Source organism: Petaurus breviceps, unplaced genomic scaffold (assembly GCF_028583685.1).
Source record: "Petaurus breviceps papuanus isolate PSGF00001 unplaced genomic scaffold, PetGlider_PUasm1.0 91133, whole genome shotgun sequence".
Lineage (NCBI taxonomy): Eukaryota > Metazoa > Chordata > Mammalia > Diprotodontia > Petauridae > Petaurus > Petaurus breviceps.
In genome coordinates this window covers 3,975,046-3,994,394 of record NW_027187419.1, presented here as the reverse complement: position 1 = coordinate 3,994,394, position 19,349 = coordinate 3,975,046, and the positions used below count along the sequence as shown (strand labels likewise).

General features: G+C 36.6%; 1 pseudogene; it reads left to right on the top strand.

Moving 5' to 3' along the window:
• Positions 1–19,349, top strand: part of LOC138154808 (NXPE family member 4-like) — a 362,284-nt pseudogene that overhangs the window by 272,587 nt on the left and 70,348 nt on the right.

Sequence of the window (19,349 nt, the reverse complement as noted above, 5' to 3'; positions counted from 1 at the left end):
TATATATATATATATATATATATATTTCGACATTTGATTTTAAACTTTGAATTCCAGATTCATTCCCTTCCTTCCTTATCACCCACCCTTACTGGGTAGATAAGCAGTTCAAGTATAGGTTGTATATGTGTAGCTAATGAAAAACAATAACATAGTAGATATATTGTAAAAGACTGACTATATTTCCCTCCCTCCTATCCCACCTCCCACTTGTTCTATTCTCTACTTTGATCCTGTCCCTTTTCAAAAGTGGGTGCTTCCAACTTCCCTCCCCCCCAGCCTGCCCTCCCTTCCATCAACACCCTCTCATCCATTTCCCCCCTACTCTCCTATAGGGTGGGATGCCCTGTTTAGTGTGTATTTCATTCCCTCCCCAAGCCAAATTCAATGGGAATAAGGTTGACCAATTCCTTTTTGCCTTCCTATTCTTCCCCTCCATTATAACCATTTTCCCTTGCCTCTTCTATATGAGATAATTTACCCCATTCTGTCTCTCCCCATCTCCTCTCATTATATTCCTCTCTCACCTCTTAATTTCACCTTTTAAATATCATCTCTTCCTATTAAATTGGCCCTATGCCCCATATCTATGTATACCTGTAAACATACATACACACATTTACATGTGTATTCATGTGCCCATATACCCTCATATATATATATATATATATATATATATATGTATATATATATATATATATATATATATATATATATATTTGTGTTCCTTTCAACTATTTTCATACTGAGAAAAGTTTAATCAGTCACAATTATTGTTTTTCTGTGTAGGAATGTTAATAGCTGTAGCGGCAAGCACCCCAAGCATCCTCAGGGTTTGCCGCCAATACAGGTTCTTGGATCTGCTTTGTTAAAGGAAAGCAACTCAAAATGGGTTAACAAGCTTACTTTAATCAGTCAGACCATATATCGTTTACCTGGTTCAGGGGAAAAAGGTCAGCACCCCAAACTTCAAAGTATACAGGCAGAATTATCAAGACAGAAACAGATCAAGTAGACAGGTTTCCAAACTGTCCAGCCATTACATCCATACCCAATCAACATCTGGGTTTTTCAAAGCCGGGGGGGGCCCTGGACAACGGCTTCCCAGAATACAGATGAAATCACAGAACACTTCTCAAAGTGAGCCCCCAAAACAAAGCTACACATCAGGGCTTATATAGCCTTCTCCTGGCTCAGAGAATGTAACAACCTTATTGAGTCACTGGCCAATCAAGAAGTATCTACTGAAAAACAAGCCTCCCACCCCAGGCTTCAGGTGCACTTTAGCCTAGGGGCAGGGAAGATCTTCCAAATCTGCATTCCCATTACAATAGTTCAACTTTGATAAGTTCCTTATGATTTCTTTTCCCTGTTTACCTTCTCATGCTTCTCTTGTTTCTTGTATCTGAATGTCAAATTTTCTATTCAACTCTGGTTTTTTTCATCAAGAATGCTTGAAAGTCCTCTGTTCCACTGAATGACCATATTTGGCCCTGAAATATGATACTCAGTTTTGCTGGATAGGTTATTCTTGGTTTTAATCGCAGCTCCTCTGACCTCAGGAATATCATATTCCAAGTCCTTCGATCTCTTAGTATAGAAGCTGACAGATCCTGGGTTATCCTGATTGTGTTTCCACAATATTCAAATTGTTTCTTCCTGGCTGCTTGTAATATTCTCTCCTTAATCTGGGAATTCTGGAACCTGTGTATAATATTCCTAGGAGTTTTCTTTTAGGGATTTTTTTCAGGAGGTGATCGGTGGATTCTTTCAACCCCTATTTTGCCCTCTGGTTCTAAAACATCAGGGAACTTTTCCTTGAGAACTTCCTGGAGGATGATTTCTAGGTTCTTACTTTGATCATGGCTTTCAGGTAGTCCAATAATTTTTAAATTATCTCTCCTGGATCTATTTTCCAGATCAGTGGTTGTTCCCATGAGATATTTCACATTGCCTTCTATTCTTTCATTTGTTTCGATCTGTTTAACAGTATCTTGATTTCTCATAAAGTCATTAGCTTCTATTTGCTCCAATCTAATTCTGAAGCAATGATTCTCCTCAGTGCGCTTTTGAGATTCTTTTTCCATGTGACAAATTTGACTTTTTAAGGCATTCTTCTCCTCATTGCCTTTTTGAGCCTCTTTTGCCATTTCAGTTAGTCTGTTTTTTAAGGTGTTATTTTCCTCAGTCAGGCTGTTGACTTTCCTTTCATAATTTTCTTGCATTGTTCTCATTTCTATTCCCAATTTTTCCTTCTCTTCTCTTATCTGCTTCTTAAGGTCCTCTATGGCCTGTACTCAGCTTGTATTTTCCTTTGAAGCTTTTGGTGCAGGAGTTCCGACTCCACTGTCTTCCCCCTGTTCCATGCTTTTCTCCTTTTTGTCCCCAAAATAGGAGTCTAATGTTGGATTCTTCTGTCTCCTTTGTTTCCTTTGCCTGGTCATGTCACTCCTCAGTCACTTGACCCCTGGGCTTTTTGCCACAGTAGGACTCTGCCACCCGACAGGGGAGCTTTCATCCCAAATGCTGGGGTTTTCTCAGCTGCTAGAGGTATTAGTTGAATGCCCTCTCAGAAGCCTCCACACACTCTGGCAAGCTGGTCATACACTCCAGGACCTCCAGCCTAGACCGCAATCCAGATCCGAGCAGGTTAAAGCTAGAGCAATTACTCCTCAGACTGGTCATTTGGTACCCCTACACTCTGCAGGCCAGGAGCTGAAGCTGCCATGTGGTGCTGGCTGGCTGTGCTGGGCATCTCAGCAGCTTCTTGCCCCAGGGGAAAAAGACAGAGTACTCCCACTTACTGGGTCCCAAAGGCCAGACTGCATTGACCTTTCACTTTGTCCTTTGCATCTATGTGTTGATACTTCTGGAAATGGTCACAGCTGCTGCTGATCTGTTGTCCCTCCAGCTGGTGGCTGGTGAGGCCCTCCCTGGGGCTAAAACCTCTGGCTCAAGCGGGCCTCGGCTCAGCTCCCAGAGCACTGCACTGGCTGATTCCTGCTGGCCTGCTTGGCTGTCCTCAGCAGAAGCTTAGCCTCTCTGTGTCATTTTGTGGGTTCTTCAGCTCCAATGTTTTTTCAGAGTCCCCTTTTTACATTGACTGGGGAAGGTGGAAGCTGGAGCAGCTTGGAGGTCCTGCTTCTACTCTGCCGTCTTGACTCCTGAAATATATCTCCTTGATAATTTCTTGAAAAATAATATCTAAGCTCTTTTTTTTCTTATCATGGCTTTCAGGTAGTTAAATAATTATTAATTATATTTCCCAACTCTATTTTACAGGTCAGTTGTTTTTCTGATGAGACATTTCATATTTTTTCTATTTTTCCATTCTTTTCCTTTTATTTTTTTCCTGATGTGTCATAAAGTCATTAGGTTCCATTTCCCTAATTCTAATTTAGAGGGAATTTTCTTCAGTGAGATTTTCTACCTCTTTTTCCATTTGTCCAGTTCTGCTTTTAAGGTGGTTATTTTCTTCAGTTAATTTTTGTGCCTCTTTTATCAAGCTGCTAATTATCTTTTCATAATTTTCTTTCATCTCTCTCAATTCTTTCCCCATATTTTCCTCCACCATTTTTGTCTCTTTTTAAGAACTCTTCTAGGAATTCTTCTTGGAGCTGGATCCAATTAGCCTTTTCTTTGAGACTTTATAGCTTCTTTTATATTGTTGTCTTCTGAGTTAGTCTTGATCTTTTCCTGTTAACTATAAAGACTTTTTATGGTCAAGTTCAGTTTTTGTTGTTTGCTCATTTTGTCACACTATTTCTTCACTTTTAACTTCATGTTAAAATTGGGCTGTGCTCATCTGCAGCGGGAAGGCACTGTCCCAAGATTCATGTTTTTATATGCTGTTGTTTACAGAGTTAGTTCTGGGGATCTGCAAGATGATGTGATCCTGAGAGAGGTATGATGACTGCTCTTCTGTTCTGTGCTCTGGTATCTACTCAAATAGGGTTCTGTTCCCCTGAAGATGCAAATGCTAGCACTCCTCATTGCCTTGGAACTGGGACCAGCACCTGTGTTCCCTTATGACTCACCACCAGCACCCTTCTCCACCCTAGAACTGTGACCCATACCTTTGTATGGGAAATAAAGTTGCCACTTAGCACTAGCTATACCCAGTGCTAGAAAAGGGTCTTCTGTAATCTCTGACCAGTTAGCCAACCCCCTTACAATCTCTCAGTTAAGAGTTCCCTGAAGGAGCTGTTGCTGCCCCAGCTGCTGGTCTCTCCCTATGCACTCTAGGTCAGCACACACCCAGGTGTTACAGACTTCTAATACTGATCTCCTAGATTATTTCTCACTCTTACCTTTTGTTGTCTCTGCTGCTCCAAAATTTTATTTGAAGTGTTGCTTTAAAGTAGTTTAGAGGGCAATATTGAGAGAGTTGAACTAGGTTGCTACCTCTAATCCACCATCATGGCTGAGCCCCCTTTCCTTGTCTTTTCATCACCCTCTATCCTCCTCTCCCAACTGTGTCAGCTGAGGATCTTACTTCATTTCACTGAAGAAATCAAGGCCACTTACCATGGACTTCTTTTCTTTCTTTTTTGTTTTTAAAGCAATTGGAGTTAAGTACCTTGCTCAAGGTTACACGACCAGTTATTTACCATGGACTTCTTTGCCCCCTGCTTCTCAACTCTTGTCAATCAAATTACTCCTTCCCCAATTTCTTCCTTAATCTTTCCTTCATGTGAATAGATAACCCTTCTTATTACTTTCAATAGTATCATATTCCTTCTTGTCACCCAGACTATAACCTTGGTATCATCTGTGATTGCTGACTCATACCCAACACATCTATCCAATCTCTTGTCAAATCTTGTTATTTCTGCCTCCATAACTTTTTTCTCCCAGGTATCTTTCTTCCTATTCACATGTTTACTATGATGATTACAGTAGACTTCTAGGTGATCTCTCTCACTCAAATCTCTCTTCACTCAATCTATCCTCCATTTAGCTACCAAGATTATTTTTCTAAAACACAAGTCTGACCATGTAACACCCCCTTTCCCTCCCTCATCAATAAACTCCACTGGTCTATTACCTGGATCAAATATAAAGTCCTCTGACATCTTTTGCTGGTCTTGTGACCCACAATAAGTCAACCTTTTTAAGTCGAGAAGGTAGTCTGAGTCCAAAATAGAAAATCTACTCAAAAGTGCCTGAGTTAGCGGTATGATAAATTAAAAGGGAAAAACTCACTTAATCTCCTTTTTGGGTTTGGATTACATTCTTAGCCCTAATAAAATTGGTATTCAGCTACCTTCATATATATATGACAATGTGAGGCAGTAGGTAGTATGGGGGGTGGGAAAGGTAAAGGGGAAATACGTGTATACTTATCCATTAAACTAAAAATCTTTTGGCCCTGTACCAACCACAAATCATTGGAAAATTCCTGACTTCCATTAAGGTCACAGCAAATTGTAGAAGTAGAAGAACAATTTCTGGGGCCGCTAAGTGACTCAGTAAATAGAGCATTGGTCCTGGAGTTAGGAGGACCTGAGTTCAAATCTGTCATCAGACACTTGACACTAACTAGTTGTGTGACCTTGGGCAAGTCACTTAAGCCCAATTGCCTTGCCTTCCCCCCCTCCAAAAACAAAATAAAACAAAAACAAACAAAACCAAACCAAAATAGAATAATTTCTCTACTGCTGTACCAATGATTTGTAAATACTTTTGTTTTACTTAATGTCTCAGTGAGCCTTATCCAGGCAGTCCTAAAGTCCTCTGTTTATATAATAATACATCTATTGTAAATATATAATAAAAAAGGATTAAAAAAAGATCAGTTCCACTCAGGTTTCCAAGTTTTATTTTCCTATGTCCATATACTTTGAATAACTTCTTTTTTTTTTTTTTTAAGTAATTGGGGTTAAGTAACATGCTCAAGGTTACACGGCCAGTTATTTCTGGGTGTGGTGCTGAGTATCTGAGCCTGGATTTGATCCAGGTCATCCTGACACTGGAGCCGGTGCTCTTACTCGCTGAGCCACCTGGCTGCCCCTAAGCAATTGGGGTTAAGTAACTTGCTCAAGGCTACACGGGCAGGTGTTTCTGGGTGGGTGCTAAGTGTCTGAGCCCAGGATTCGATCTCCAGGTCATCCCAACACTGGAGCTGGTGCTCTTACTCGCTGTGCTACCCAGCTGCCCCAGAATAACTTCTACCAATATTGGGATCCTTCAAAACAAGTGGCAATTATATACATTTCACAATCTGAGAGAAAACATGCATTTTTCAATGTCATAGGGCTTAACTGGCTGACAAGAAGTCTCTCCCACTTGGCATTCAAATTATGCTCTTCCTTCTCTGATTCCAAATACATAATCATAGATTTTAAGCTGGAAGAGATCTTAGATCATCCAGTCCATATCCCATAAATTTTACAAATGAAGAAACTGACCAAGAAGATCAATCTGAAGGTTACATAAGTATCAAGTGGAACAGCTGAATCTCAAACCCAGACTCTATGACCTTACCTCCAATGGTCTTCCCACTAAGAAGTTTAACAGACATTCCAGACACTGTACACAGATGAAGATGAAAGAGTATTTTTTATGCCTACTAGCATTGATTTAAAGTTAAAAGGGATCCCAAAGATGCCTTCTATTCCAACATCATAATCTTACACATGAGGAAATGAAGACCCCAAAAGATTGAGTGATTTGCTGAAGGTTATACATGTCAGTATCATGGATAAGATTGGAACATCTGCAGTGTAGAAGGAACTTTGATCATGCATCAGTTTTCACACAAAATGAAGAGAAATAGAGATAGAGACAGGGAAATAAAGAGAAAGACATAGTGAGAAACAGGCAGAGAAAAAAACAGAGACTAGCAGACCGAGACAAAGAGAAACACAGAGCTGAATAGAGAGACAGAGACATATAAACATACAGAGACAGAAAGACAGAAAAAGAGAAGAAAGGAGGAGGAAAGAGGGATAGAGATAAAGAAGGATGGAAAGAGGCAAGCACTAAGGTAAATTTTCATTTTTTAGAGGTGTCACTTACCTACATAATTGCTACATAATGTACTTGTTAACATGTTTGCTAAACTTATCACTGGGACAGAATACTTTGTGTTCACAGTTTCTGCATTGAAAAGTTGAGAACATTTTTTCAATGTTTCTTCAAAAAGTAATTTGAAAATATATTTAAATTCAGTTGCTGGAACCAGGCCTACCTCTTCCCCAATAAGTTCTCTTCTATTTATTTCATCAGGTTATTATGAATATAAAAGGGGAGAAAGCTCTGAAATCAACTTTATGGCCAAATTAAGGAAGGGGCCTTGAAGGTGAGACTAAGGGACAGAGAAGTAGTAACAAGCCTAAAGGAAGCAAGAAAGAAGAACGACACCAGGATCTCCAGCAAAAGAGGCTAAATTTATAGCAGATATTGACATTGTAGTGGTCATTTTAGGGACAGGGTGTTTGAAATGGAAGCTAAGAGCAAAATGCAGAATGATCACATAAACAAAATTTCAAGAAGATAGATTGACTAGAAAGTATGTGGGATTTGGGGGAAAGCACAAATAAGCATTATTTTCTTGAAGTCTCTAAGATTGGGCAAGCATGTAATAAGATTGAATATAAATAATTTAAATTAATTAATGTTTTTTCAACCACATATTTGATTTCATCACCATATGGAGCTCTAGTTGAAGAATTCCTTCCATTAATGTAGAATAATACACTTTTTCTGCTACTTCTAGTATTAGAAAGTTTCCGGGGGCACATGGAGAGGTTTAAGTGACTTGCCCAGGGTCATAGAGCAAGTATGGATCAGAGACACATCTTGAACTCAGGTCTTTTTGTTTCTGAGTCCCGATCTCTCTCCACCAACCACACAACCTCTTGAGTACTTATTAAGAAATGGGAGTAGTTGGATAATTGTTGAAGATTAGATTGTAGTCAATTAGAAGTTGAAAGTGTATGGGGCGAGGGGCAGCCAGGTAGCACAGCGAGTAACAGCACTGGCTCCAGTGTTGGGATGACCTGGAGATCGAATCCCAGGCTCAGACACTTAGCACCCACCCAGAAACACCTGGCCATGTAACCTTGAGCAAGTTACTTAACCCCAATTGCTTAGGGGCGGCCAGCAAGTAAGAGCACTGGCTCCAGTGTTGGGATGACCTGGAGATCAAATCTGGGCTCAGATACTTAGCACCACATCCAGAAATAACTGGCCGTGTAACCTTGAGCAAGTTACTTAACCCTGATTGCTTAAAAAAATAAAAAAAGAAGCTGAAAGTGTAAAAGGAACCCTATGAGCATGCTTCTATCCCAGAAATAGTGTGGAAAGGATAGGATGATGACAAGCCTCAGAGAATCTTTCTGGGCTCTCTCTTATTATAATAGAGAGAAGGCATGTTGATATGGAAAAGTCCTCCTGACTCCCTAAGGTACAACAAAAATATCATTGAAAAGTTCAAAGCTTTATTTTAGCAAACAGAATTGTCATTAACTTAGACTAGCCAGTATGGCTGTGACTACAGCTTTGGTAACATTAATAGGTGTGCACCTTCATCATTTAAATAAAAGGGAACCACACAATGTATTGCAAAGACTTTCCATTACTAAAAGCTCTCATGTAGGAAAAGAGGTAAGTGGAGTCATAGACCTCATAGATTTAGAATTATAAGAGACTTTAGAAATGATAAGATTATAGATTTAGATCTGGAAAAGGCCTTGGGAATTAACATATTTGTCAAACTCAGGAGCAAACTGAAGGCCAGAGAGAGGAAGTGATTTTTCCCAAGGTCACAGAAGGAATAAATAGCAAAGTTAGAATTCTAGTCTAGGTCCTCTGACTTTAAATCATGGATTCTTTACATTATACATCAAGGTCAGTTTATCAATTTCCTGCCACACAAGACTGTGTAAAGGAGTTGTAGAGTTATATATCTGGAATTTCTTGTTGGTGTAGAGGAGTGGGTGCTTGTATAACAGAAATGAATAGCTTATGCTTTTCCTTTAGGGCTATGCAAACTGAATTGCAGAAGAGCTGAACACAGCCCATAAGGCAATAAAATAGAGGAACGCACAAGGTAATTGTTGTTTATCATCCACAATCCACTTTTATATGGTTGCTTGAAGTGATTGGTGGCCCAATTTCCCCAAAACATCGGAGCTACCTGTTACTCTCAACATCATTTCTCTCCCGGCACTGCATATCCACCTGAGAGCAGACCCAAGAACAAAGTAGAGAGGATTGTGTATCTTAGCTTGAAGAACCAAGACTAGAGCTTTGTATTTGGAGCTGAGGAGTCTCAGTCCACATCTGAAACAAAACAAAACACTCTAATGCTTTTTACCCAGAAATTTCAACAATACTCTGCTATTTCTGTCAACATAAGAAAGAACCAGAGCCGTAATGAAGAGATGGAAGAAAGACCTTTCTCCACCAGTTTAGGAAACTTCTTATGTATACCTTCATTCTAGGGAGATTCTAAGTCAGAGGGGATGAGGGAGAGGAGGCAGAGCTTGGGATACAGAGGTCTGGATTAACAAGACACAATTGTAAACCAGACACTAATATTAACCTGTGGTCAAAAGCAATACAGACAAAGCACAAAGCTATGAAGAGGAGGAAAGTAAGTTTTAGGTCATTACTATTTATTGAATTCCTACTATGTTGAATTCTATGCAGGCTGAAGAATAATCTGGCAAAGAGTCAAGGAGAGAATTAACACAAAGTAGAATGGAAGAGTAAGAGTCATTTAAAAGCACTGGAAATTATGTTCTCAAAGTGACTTTTGGCTGAATACTCTCAGAGCCCCCTTGATTCTGGGACATGGGAGAAAGGATGTAATGAGTATGTAAGAATGTAAGAATGCCTTTCTGTGGTCAAAGAGATGGTATCTGGGAAATGACCTGTGAATTAGCATGAAGGTATGTTATTTTAATGTGAGTCTATGAGTACTTGTTTCTTAATTTGCTAGAGGAAGCTAAGTGTCACAATAGATGGAAGACCTGGGGTCAAGAAGTCTTACAGTCAAAGTCTGCCTCAAGACATTTACTTAACTATATGATCCTGGACAAATCACTTATCCTTATCTGGAAAATGGGAATAATAATAGCACTTACCTTATAGGGTTGGTTAAGAGTTAAGTAGAGAAATTACATTATGCTTTAGGGTATCCTAGATAATGAATCAATTTCAGTATTTAATCATCTAAACACTTGATGTAAAAGTCAAAGAAATTGTAGGATAAAATAAATAGTAAAAATATAATAGTGGGAAATCTTAATACACTACACTTCTACCAACACATAAAAAAAAGATAAATAAGAAAGAAGTTAAGGACATGAATTAAATTTTGGAAAAATTAGAGATGTCACATCTCTGGTGTTTCCTTAGTGGAAAAAGAAAATAATGTTCTAAAAGAAATAGGAAAAGAAAATGTGTTGTACTAAAAACAAAAAAAGGAGAATTCACAATTGAAGAGGAAATAAAGGAAATATCAGAAAATATTTTGCCTAATTATTTGCTAACAAAATTGTAACTTGGAGAAAATATATGATTTTTACCAAAATATGAAATACGCAGTTCAACAAAAGAACAAATAAGGTAAATGAGAAAATATCAGAAGAAGAAATAGATTAAGTCATAAATGAGTTTCCTAAAGGAAAAAAAAACAATACAGGACTAGGTGGATTTTTACATGAATTTATCAGACATCCAAAACCCAGTAAATTCTAATACTACATAAAATGTCTGCAAAGCTAAGAAAAATAGTTACCCTCTTCATCACTTTCTCTGATCCAAATAAAATCTTTATCTCTAAACCAGGAGAAGACAAAGCAGATAAAGAAAATTACAGACCAATATACTTTATGAACATCGAGGCAAAAATTTGAAAGAAAACATTAACAAGTAGATTAAAACAAAATATTAGAAAGGTTGCATATGTAATCAGGTTGGATTTATGTTAGAAATGCAGGATTGACTCAGTATAAGGAAGATTATACATATTATAAACCATGTCAATAATATAAATAACAAAATATGATTATATCAGTAGATGCTAAAAAGGCTTTTGACATAATCCAACATTGATTCTATTAAATATATTAAAAATAATAGGTTTAAAGGGACTTTTCCTTAACCTAGTAAATAACATTTTTCTAAATCTAAGGGCAAACATTGTAAGACATGGAGAAAAATCAGAGGCCTTTTCAAAAAGTTCAAGTATAATGCAAAGATGCTTATTTTCACCACTATTTGACATAGTCCTAGACAAGCTAACTATAAAATGAAGACAAGAAGAAGAGATTGAGGGAATAAACATAGGCTAAAAGGAAACATGATTGCTTTTTGTAGATGATGTGATATACTTAGAGAACCCTATCTGGGATTAATGGCAACGTGATTCAGGAGCAAAGCAAGGAGAGGATTATGGATTTCAGTTGGAAGGACACAGGTAAGAACCTTTGTTTAATTAGTTCAAATGGAGGGGGATTTGGATGAAAATTCTATTATACACACACACACACACACATACACACACTACAACATTTTTCATGGTTTGTGTATACATATGTATATTTGCATATTCATATATATGTATGTATGTGTATGTACATATATATGTATATATTGCTGAGATTTTCCTATTTGGTTGGGGTAGCAACTGAACACCAGTGTGCTTCCCCCCTAAAAAATGCCATAGTTAACCCTTGGTATAGACATAAGAAAGTGTTAATAATGCAGAATAAATTTACAAGTTTATCGGCATATGTGTTTTTTTTTTTTTTTATGGAAAGCCTAATTGTTGAACTTTTATCAGCATACCCATGCAAATATATTTTTCACTCTCCAATTTCCTTTCTCAATCTATAATCATTCATTTTATTTGTGTAAAATCTTTTCAATTTTATGTAATCAAAATTTCCCATTTTATCTTTTATCTCTTCTCTTCCTTGTTTAGTTAAGATTTTCCCTCAACTATCATGATGAAAGGTACCAGGTGTCTTTCTTTTCTAATTTTATTAATGGCCTTTACCCCTGTTTATAATGGGAAATCTTCTAATGCCAAACAATGTTATTTGGTATTAAGAGCATTCTTGTAGTCAAAATAGATAAAAGATGGGATTTTCATGATATTTTAGGTGAGGCCTGAATTGATCCATGCTATTCCAGAGGCTCAGGGTTGAAATGAAGTGAGATCCTCTTAGACTATATGACTTTTAACAAAAAAAAATTACTTATCAGTAGACTAGAAAGAAGATTCAGCAAAGATAGAAGATTCCTAACCTCACCTCTGCCCTTACTATAATGGTATACCCAGTTGGAATGGTATATTAGCTAACAGAGCAGTGGCAAGTCTTTCAAATCTAAGGAGTACACACTGCTTATGTTCTAGTTTGGATTTTTCTTTTTATGCTTTAGGAAAACAGGAAGTTGTGTCAGTGGTTCAAGCCTTAGTCTCTTGAACCAATTAATTTATGATGTCAATGTTATTGACCGCTTTAGGAAAAAGAAAAACAAATTCTATGAAAGAAGCCTCCCAGTCAACTTACTAGGAGATAGGGCTCTTCTAATACTCCAACAACATGCCTGTGCTTTTCAGGATTTTTAACATAATTTAGCACTGCAATGTGAAAAAGCATTTTTATGAGTATTTTGAAATAAGCACAAGTGTTTCTTCTGCTTATCTGCCCCAGTGAATCAGACATTTGCATTCCAGAGAGCTAAGAAAAGAGCATATGTTAAGGTGATTTTCACAGGCAAGTTTGCCAGTGGCTCATCCCTAGTCTATCCTGAATGTAACTAGGTTCTAAACATAAGTGCTAAATTTGACTAGTACTTGAACCCCCAAGATCTTACACTATGTGAAAACCCCTATGTATGCCATGTGATATACCAAGGCATATGAAGATTGGGAATAGTGAAATTTCTTGTTTTAGTTTCAAGGTTCTTAGTTATTCAACAGAAAGTAGAAGTGAATCCCAGTTCAACTCCACATGTGACATAATACAGTTGTGCCATATTTGCATTTGCAAAGTCCATGGAAGGTGAAACCACTGAGAAAGAAACATGTATTCCTCTATAGATTTCTGCATTATTGACAGCACCAGATTAAATCATTCACATTCCAATCAGCAAATCTTGGTATTCTGGCATTTGTCCAGACATATGAGTAGGCTAAAGCTTCAGGTAAAAAGTAATTCAAATATCATGAAAAATGTGGAGAGGTGGGTTATACTTACAAACAGAAGATTTTAATAAGAAGGATCATGATCATAATGATAATACCCAGCATTTATATAGCACCTACTATTTGCCAAGTGTTTTACAAATCTCATCATATTTGATGCAACAATCCTGAGAAATAGATATGATTTTTATCCCTATTTTACAGTTGAGGAAACCAAGCCAAAAAGAAGTTAAGTGATTTGTTCAAGGTCACATGCCTAGTAAGTGTGTCTGAAGCCAGACTTGAATTCAGGTCTTCCTGACTCCAGGTCCAGCACTCTATCCACCCTACCACCAGCCTTCTTATAAAGCACCATTGTGAAAGTACCTTTAAAAATCCAATGATAAGTGATGGGAAATGAACCAACTTGGCAGAAATATAGAATGAACTAATGTTCATGAGTATTTGGTTAATTTGTGTACTTGTCTCTTATTGATCAAACACAAGAATTGAAATTATGAAAAAATTTTGCACTCATTGAGGTCTTGAGTTGTAACAGTGAATATATTTTCTGCTCAAGTTCATGATAATCAGGGCTTGGACCCTTTGAATGTCATTCTTTTTCTACGTGACGTGCACTCAATATTAAATCTGCCATTATCCAGTATACCTCACTTTGCCTGATGCAAAAGTCAGAGTAGTCATCAAAAGTATCTACTCTGAGAGAGAATTGCATAGAGGGAAATGTTTCCATTTGAGATTTAAATCAGTTTTCATCCAGGTTCTACCATATTCCTCTAGCACCATCACAACCTCAGTACCCCCACTTTTAATTTCTACAAAATAGAAGCCCTTACTATCTAGCCATGCATTCTACATTCCTACTGCTTCTATCAATGAATTCATCCTGTTCATTCTGCACAGCATCAATGAGAAAGTTCTAATTCATTACTGACTTTGCTTTTTCCCTTATGTTCAAACATCTAAAATTGTGACTGATGAACTCAGATTTTCTTTGCAATTTGTTTTCCAGCATGAGTTTCAGGGGTAAGTCTAAGTCTCCCTCACTTTACTCAATGAAATTTTCTGCTAATTTATGAGCAAAATGAATCATTGTGAAACAAATCTTATTTTTCCAGCAATTTCCAGGATAAAATCTGAGATTTGTCCTGTGGACCAAATCTCAACATGGCTAGAAACTTTTAGTAAGTAAGGCATTAATAGGACATTAAAATGAATCAACTGATTAATCTATTTTTACCTATTCCACACCTACTTTGTTTCAGGCATTTTACTAGACCTTGGAGATAGAAAGACAAAAATGAAATAATCCCTTTCCCTGAGGAACATATAATCTAATAAGTGACTGTTGGCCACAATTGTAAAATAGTCCTTCTTTGACCATTTTTCTATAATCATTTATATGGAACCCCCCTCCCCCCCAAAACCATGAGATTTAGAGTCAGAGGTTATTATTGTGCCATCTATCTAGGGTTTTTTTTGTTTTGTTTCTTTAGTAATTTCAATCTTTTTTCCCTGATTTTTTTTCATATTGCTCACTTTCTATCTCACTCCCCTTTGATAGTGATTTCCCTAAGGGTTAAAACACAAAGCATGGTTCTCCAGCATGACTTTTTACCCCAAGTGACTTCTGAGGGGATAGAACTGGCCCCATTTGGATGCTGGGCATTTTATCTCAGGCTTTGTGGAATGCCACAGAGTCACATGGACATATGCCCTACCTCCATTCCTTCCATTCCTCAGTTTTCTGGTCCAGTGGCACAGGACGCTTCCATGCTGCTATTTCAGCCTGAGCAAATTTCTGCCATTTGGATTTTCAATTTTCACTGCTCTGGGAGGAGAGGCAAGCTAATTCATCCATGCAATTGAGTTTTAAAACAAGTATAGATATGCATCCTACCCTCATTCCCTCCATATTTTTCCTCTTACAATGAGCTTTGTTACTGCAAAGAGTACTGCTATGGTTCTATCATAATCTTAAAAACATTCTGTGGTTAGGAACTCTACTCCACTGGGAAGAGGAAAGTAGAATTGTCATGTAGTGTTGAGTTCTTTTGTAAGTGTGTAGGTTGGCTTGTGCAGCCCTGTTGCCAAGAGCACAGTGGGCAGTGGGGAAGGGGTCCTAGATGAATGTGAATTGGGATTGAGGGATTTGGGGCTTTCTCTGCTGTTTGTTCATTGAAGTTTTTTTTAAGTGTTAATTCTTGATGTCCTTGATTGTGGAAACATCTGAAACAGCCTCATCTCTGACATTTAATTCCTATTTTCAAGAATTTGAGAGGTTATGAAGATCAGAGAATGGATTTTATCTCATATATGTCTTTTTAATATAGAGATGTTCATGTATTTTCTCCCTCATTAGAACTTCTCAAGGGCAGGAACTATCTTTTATCTTTCTTTGTATCCCCAATGCTTAGCACAGTGTCTGGCACAGAATAAGTACTCCCTCTCACTACTGCACAGATATGTGAAGTGTGTCATGTAAGGCATCCTCAGACTTCTCACAGTGGGAGATATGGGAGTTTGTTGCACCTGGGTCCCTGCCTTGAGTAAACCTTTTAGGCCAAGTCATGATCCCACTGTATTTCCATTCCCTCTCTCTTAGACATAACCATTTTCCTCTAGGGCTCATGACTTTGCAGCTGTGCTCTATATTGCCCATGTCATCATCCACTCCACCCACCCCCAAGTAGCTCCTCTTCTCTTTCCTTTGTTTCACCAGGATATCTGCCACATCTTATGAGGTCAGAAGTTATTCAGTTGGAGTCACTGACAGGATTTTGCATTTTATAAACCTGCAAGCATTGTATAAAATAGATGAGATAATGTCTTAATTTTTTTGGGGTGCAGATAAAGCAATACTTAGGAGAAAATGTATATTATTAAACTTTTATTTTTTAAAAAAAGAGAGAAAGAACAGATCAATGAAATGCAACTAAAAATACTAGGAAATCAACAAATTTAAAAAAAAACCACCAAAATAAAAATATTGAAAATCAAGGAAGAAAGTAACAAAACTGAAAGGAAGAGAAGAAACATTGAATTAGTATGTAAAACTAGGAGATTTTTTCCCAAAATATAAACTAGAGAAAGCATTAGTTAATTTGAATTTTTAAAAAGAGGAAAATCAAAATTATCAGTATCAAAAATGAAAAAGGAGAATCTATAGAAAATGAAGATTGAATAAAAGATATTTGCCAAACTATATGCTAATAAAACCAATAACAAATGAAATAAAATTAATATTTACAAAAATATAAAGCCTAAGATTTATAGAGTAGAAAAATCAAAGATTTAAATAATTCAATGACAGAGAAAGAAATTGAATGATCTACCTCAATTCTTTTTTTAATTAATTTATTTGTTTACTTTTAATTTATAAAACTCAATTCCACATTCCCTTAAGTTTCAAATTTTCTCCCACTCCCTCTCCTCTCCCCCAATCCCCATGGCAGCATGTAATCAAATATAGGATCTGCAAAATTCCTTCACATTAAATATTAGTCAGGCTGTAAAGAAAGATTATAACTGATGAAATGAACAATGGGAAAGAGGAACCAAAACAAAGAAAGGAAAAGAAAGAGAGCAGGTAGTTTGCTTCAGTCTGCATTCGGACTCTGTAGTTCTATCTCTGGATGTGAACATCTCTTTCTATCATGAGTCTTCTGGAGTTTTCTTATAACCTTGCATTACTGAGAAGAGCCCAGTCTGTCAAAGTTGGTCATCACACATATGTTGTGTCTGTAATTGTGTACAAATTTCTCCTGGTTCTGTTCTTCTCAATCAACATCAGTTTGTATGTCTCTCCAGGTTATTATGAAGTCCATCTGCTCCTCATTTCTTATAGCACAATAGTATTCCATTACATTCATATACCACAGCTTGTTTAGCCCTTCCCAAATTGATGAGCTTTCCCTTGATTTCCAATTCTTTGCCACCACAAGAAGAGCTGCTACAAATATTTTTGTACATATGCGTCCTCTTCCCACTTCTATTATCTCTTTGGGATACAACCCGAGAAGTGGTCTACCTCTACCTCAATTCTTAAAAACAAACAAACAAAAAATCCCCAAACCCCCAAGAACCAGATTGATTCACAAATGAATTCTATCAAGCATCTGAAGAACAATTGCAATATTATACAGTTTGCCAAAAACAATTTCAAAAAGGAATTTCACCAAATTCAATATGATACAAATATGGTCTTGATCCCTAAAATAGAGGGAGTCAAACTTGAAAAAGAAAATGATAGAACAAAAAACATAATGAAAATTAAGGCAAAAATTTTAAACATAATATTAACAAGAAAGCTACAATAACATATCATAAAGATTACGCATTATGGCCATGTTGATTTTTAATAAGATATACTTTCAGAAATTTTTAAAAAAAGGTATATTTAAAGAGGGTGGAAAAGTTAAAATCTATGGTACAGGGTGGAAATTAAAAAGGTTTTCTCCTTCTTTATTGTTTCCTCAAGATTCCCAAATTCCCTTTTTTTCTTTCCCCTAAAAAGTGCTTAAAAAAAGGAAGTATTTTAAAGACAGCATAGAAAAATCTGTTGCTCTAAACATCCTAAAACAGTTTTAGTCAGAAGACTTCTTTTGCTCTGGAAATAAGTAACAAAAATGAGCTCTTATTTTCAGTTTAGAATCCTGGAATAATATAGGGGGCATATTTTTGTAGAAAGTCTTAAATTTATATGGACACTTTTTGCAAGAGACAATGAAAATACATGTTTTTGTTTGAGTGCATATGTGCAGTAAGATTTTTGAAACTTAGTGTGTGCTTTGAGGAATGAAAATGCATTTTTAAGACTTTTAAGAGTGAAGAGGAATATAAAATAAAAAAAGAGGAAGATGAACACTACTTACTTCCACTTTTACAGAGAAGTAAAAAAAATGTTTCTTAAGTCTATATTTCTCCAGTGTCTACTTGTGAAATTGTTTTTGGTGAATCAATATATAAAGTAAAAATCTGTGAATGGGGGGAAAAGGTTAGGTGTGATATTTTATCTGGAGCCTGTGTCCTATTTTATTTCTAATAGGATCAACTTACTTTTTACTGATAATGTATCTGGCATTGAAAAAAGAAGAGCTTCAATATGTGCATATATGTATATATTTATGGACAATCTTATCCCAAAGAAGAAATAGAATTACATACTTCCTCTGTCCTATGCAGGTGTGGTTGTATATGTGTATGGAACATTGTATGTGATGTCAGAGTGTTTTTAATATGACTGGCTTTACTGAATTTTTTTCTCTTTTTCTTCCTCCTTTTTTGTTCTTTGTTGTAAGGGAAAGCTCTCTGAGAGAGAAAAGGGTATGGATACAGAAGGAAATGTAGATATATATAAATAAAAGATAGAAATAAAAACATTTTTTGAAAAGTGGAATCAACACATAATCAACAATAAATTCAGATGAGCACAAATTCATAAATATAAAAAATAAAACTGAGAAACAAACCCAGAACAAAGTAGAATAAAAAAAAAATCAGTTGATTTTTAACACTTTTGTGCTTCCCCTTAGAACTTCTCAACTCCACACAAACTCCTGAGTAGAAGTTACCCTCATAACAAGTGGATATAGTCCAATAATATATATCAACATATTGTCCATGCCTGAGAATCTATATCTCATTCTATATTTCTACTGCATTGGATTCATCAGTCCTTTAAAATCATTATTGTTTGTTGCTTTATTTGTAATTGCAAAAAACTGGAAGCAACCTATATGTCCAATAATAGGAGAGTAGTTAAGTTGTGACAAGTTCCCTTAATATAAGGGAATATCATTATATAGTTAAGATCAAGCAGTATGGTATAATGACCAGAGCTGGATTTGAAGTTTGAGGACCCTAATTTAAACTTGGACTCTGCCACTTACTAACAGTACAACCTTTGCAAGTCACTTAATGCCTCATTTCCTCATGTATCTATGAATTACAATAATATCTAGCATTTATAAAATGGTTTAAGACCTGCAAAGTGTTTTATATATGCTCTCTTTTGGTCCTCACAAAATTTTGCAAGATAGGTGTTATTATTCTCCCCATTTTACAGATGAGGAAGTTGAAGCTGAGTGAGCACTGCAAAGAAATCTGGAAACACCTTTAGGAAATAATTCAAAGTGTGTGTGTGTGTGTGTGTGTGTGTGTGTGTGTGTGTGTGTGTGTG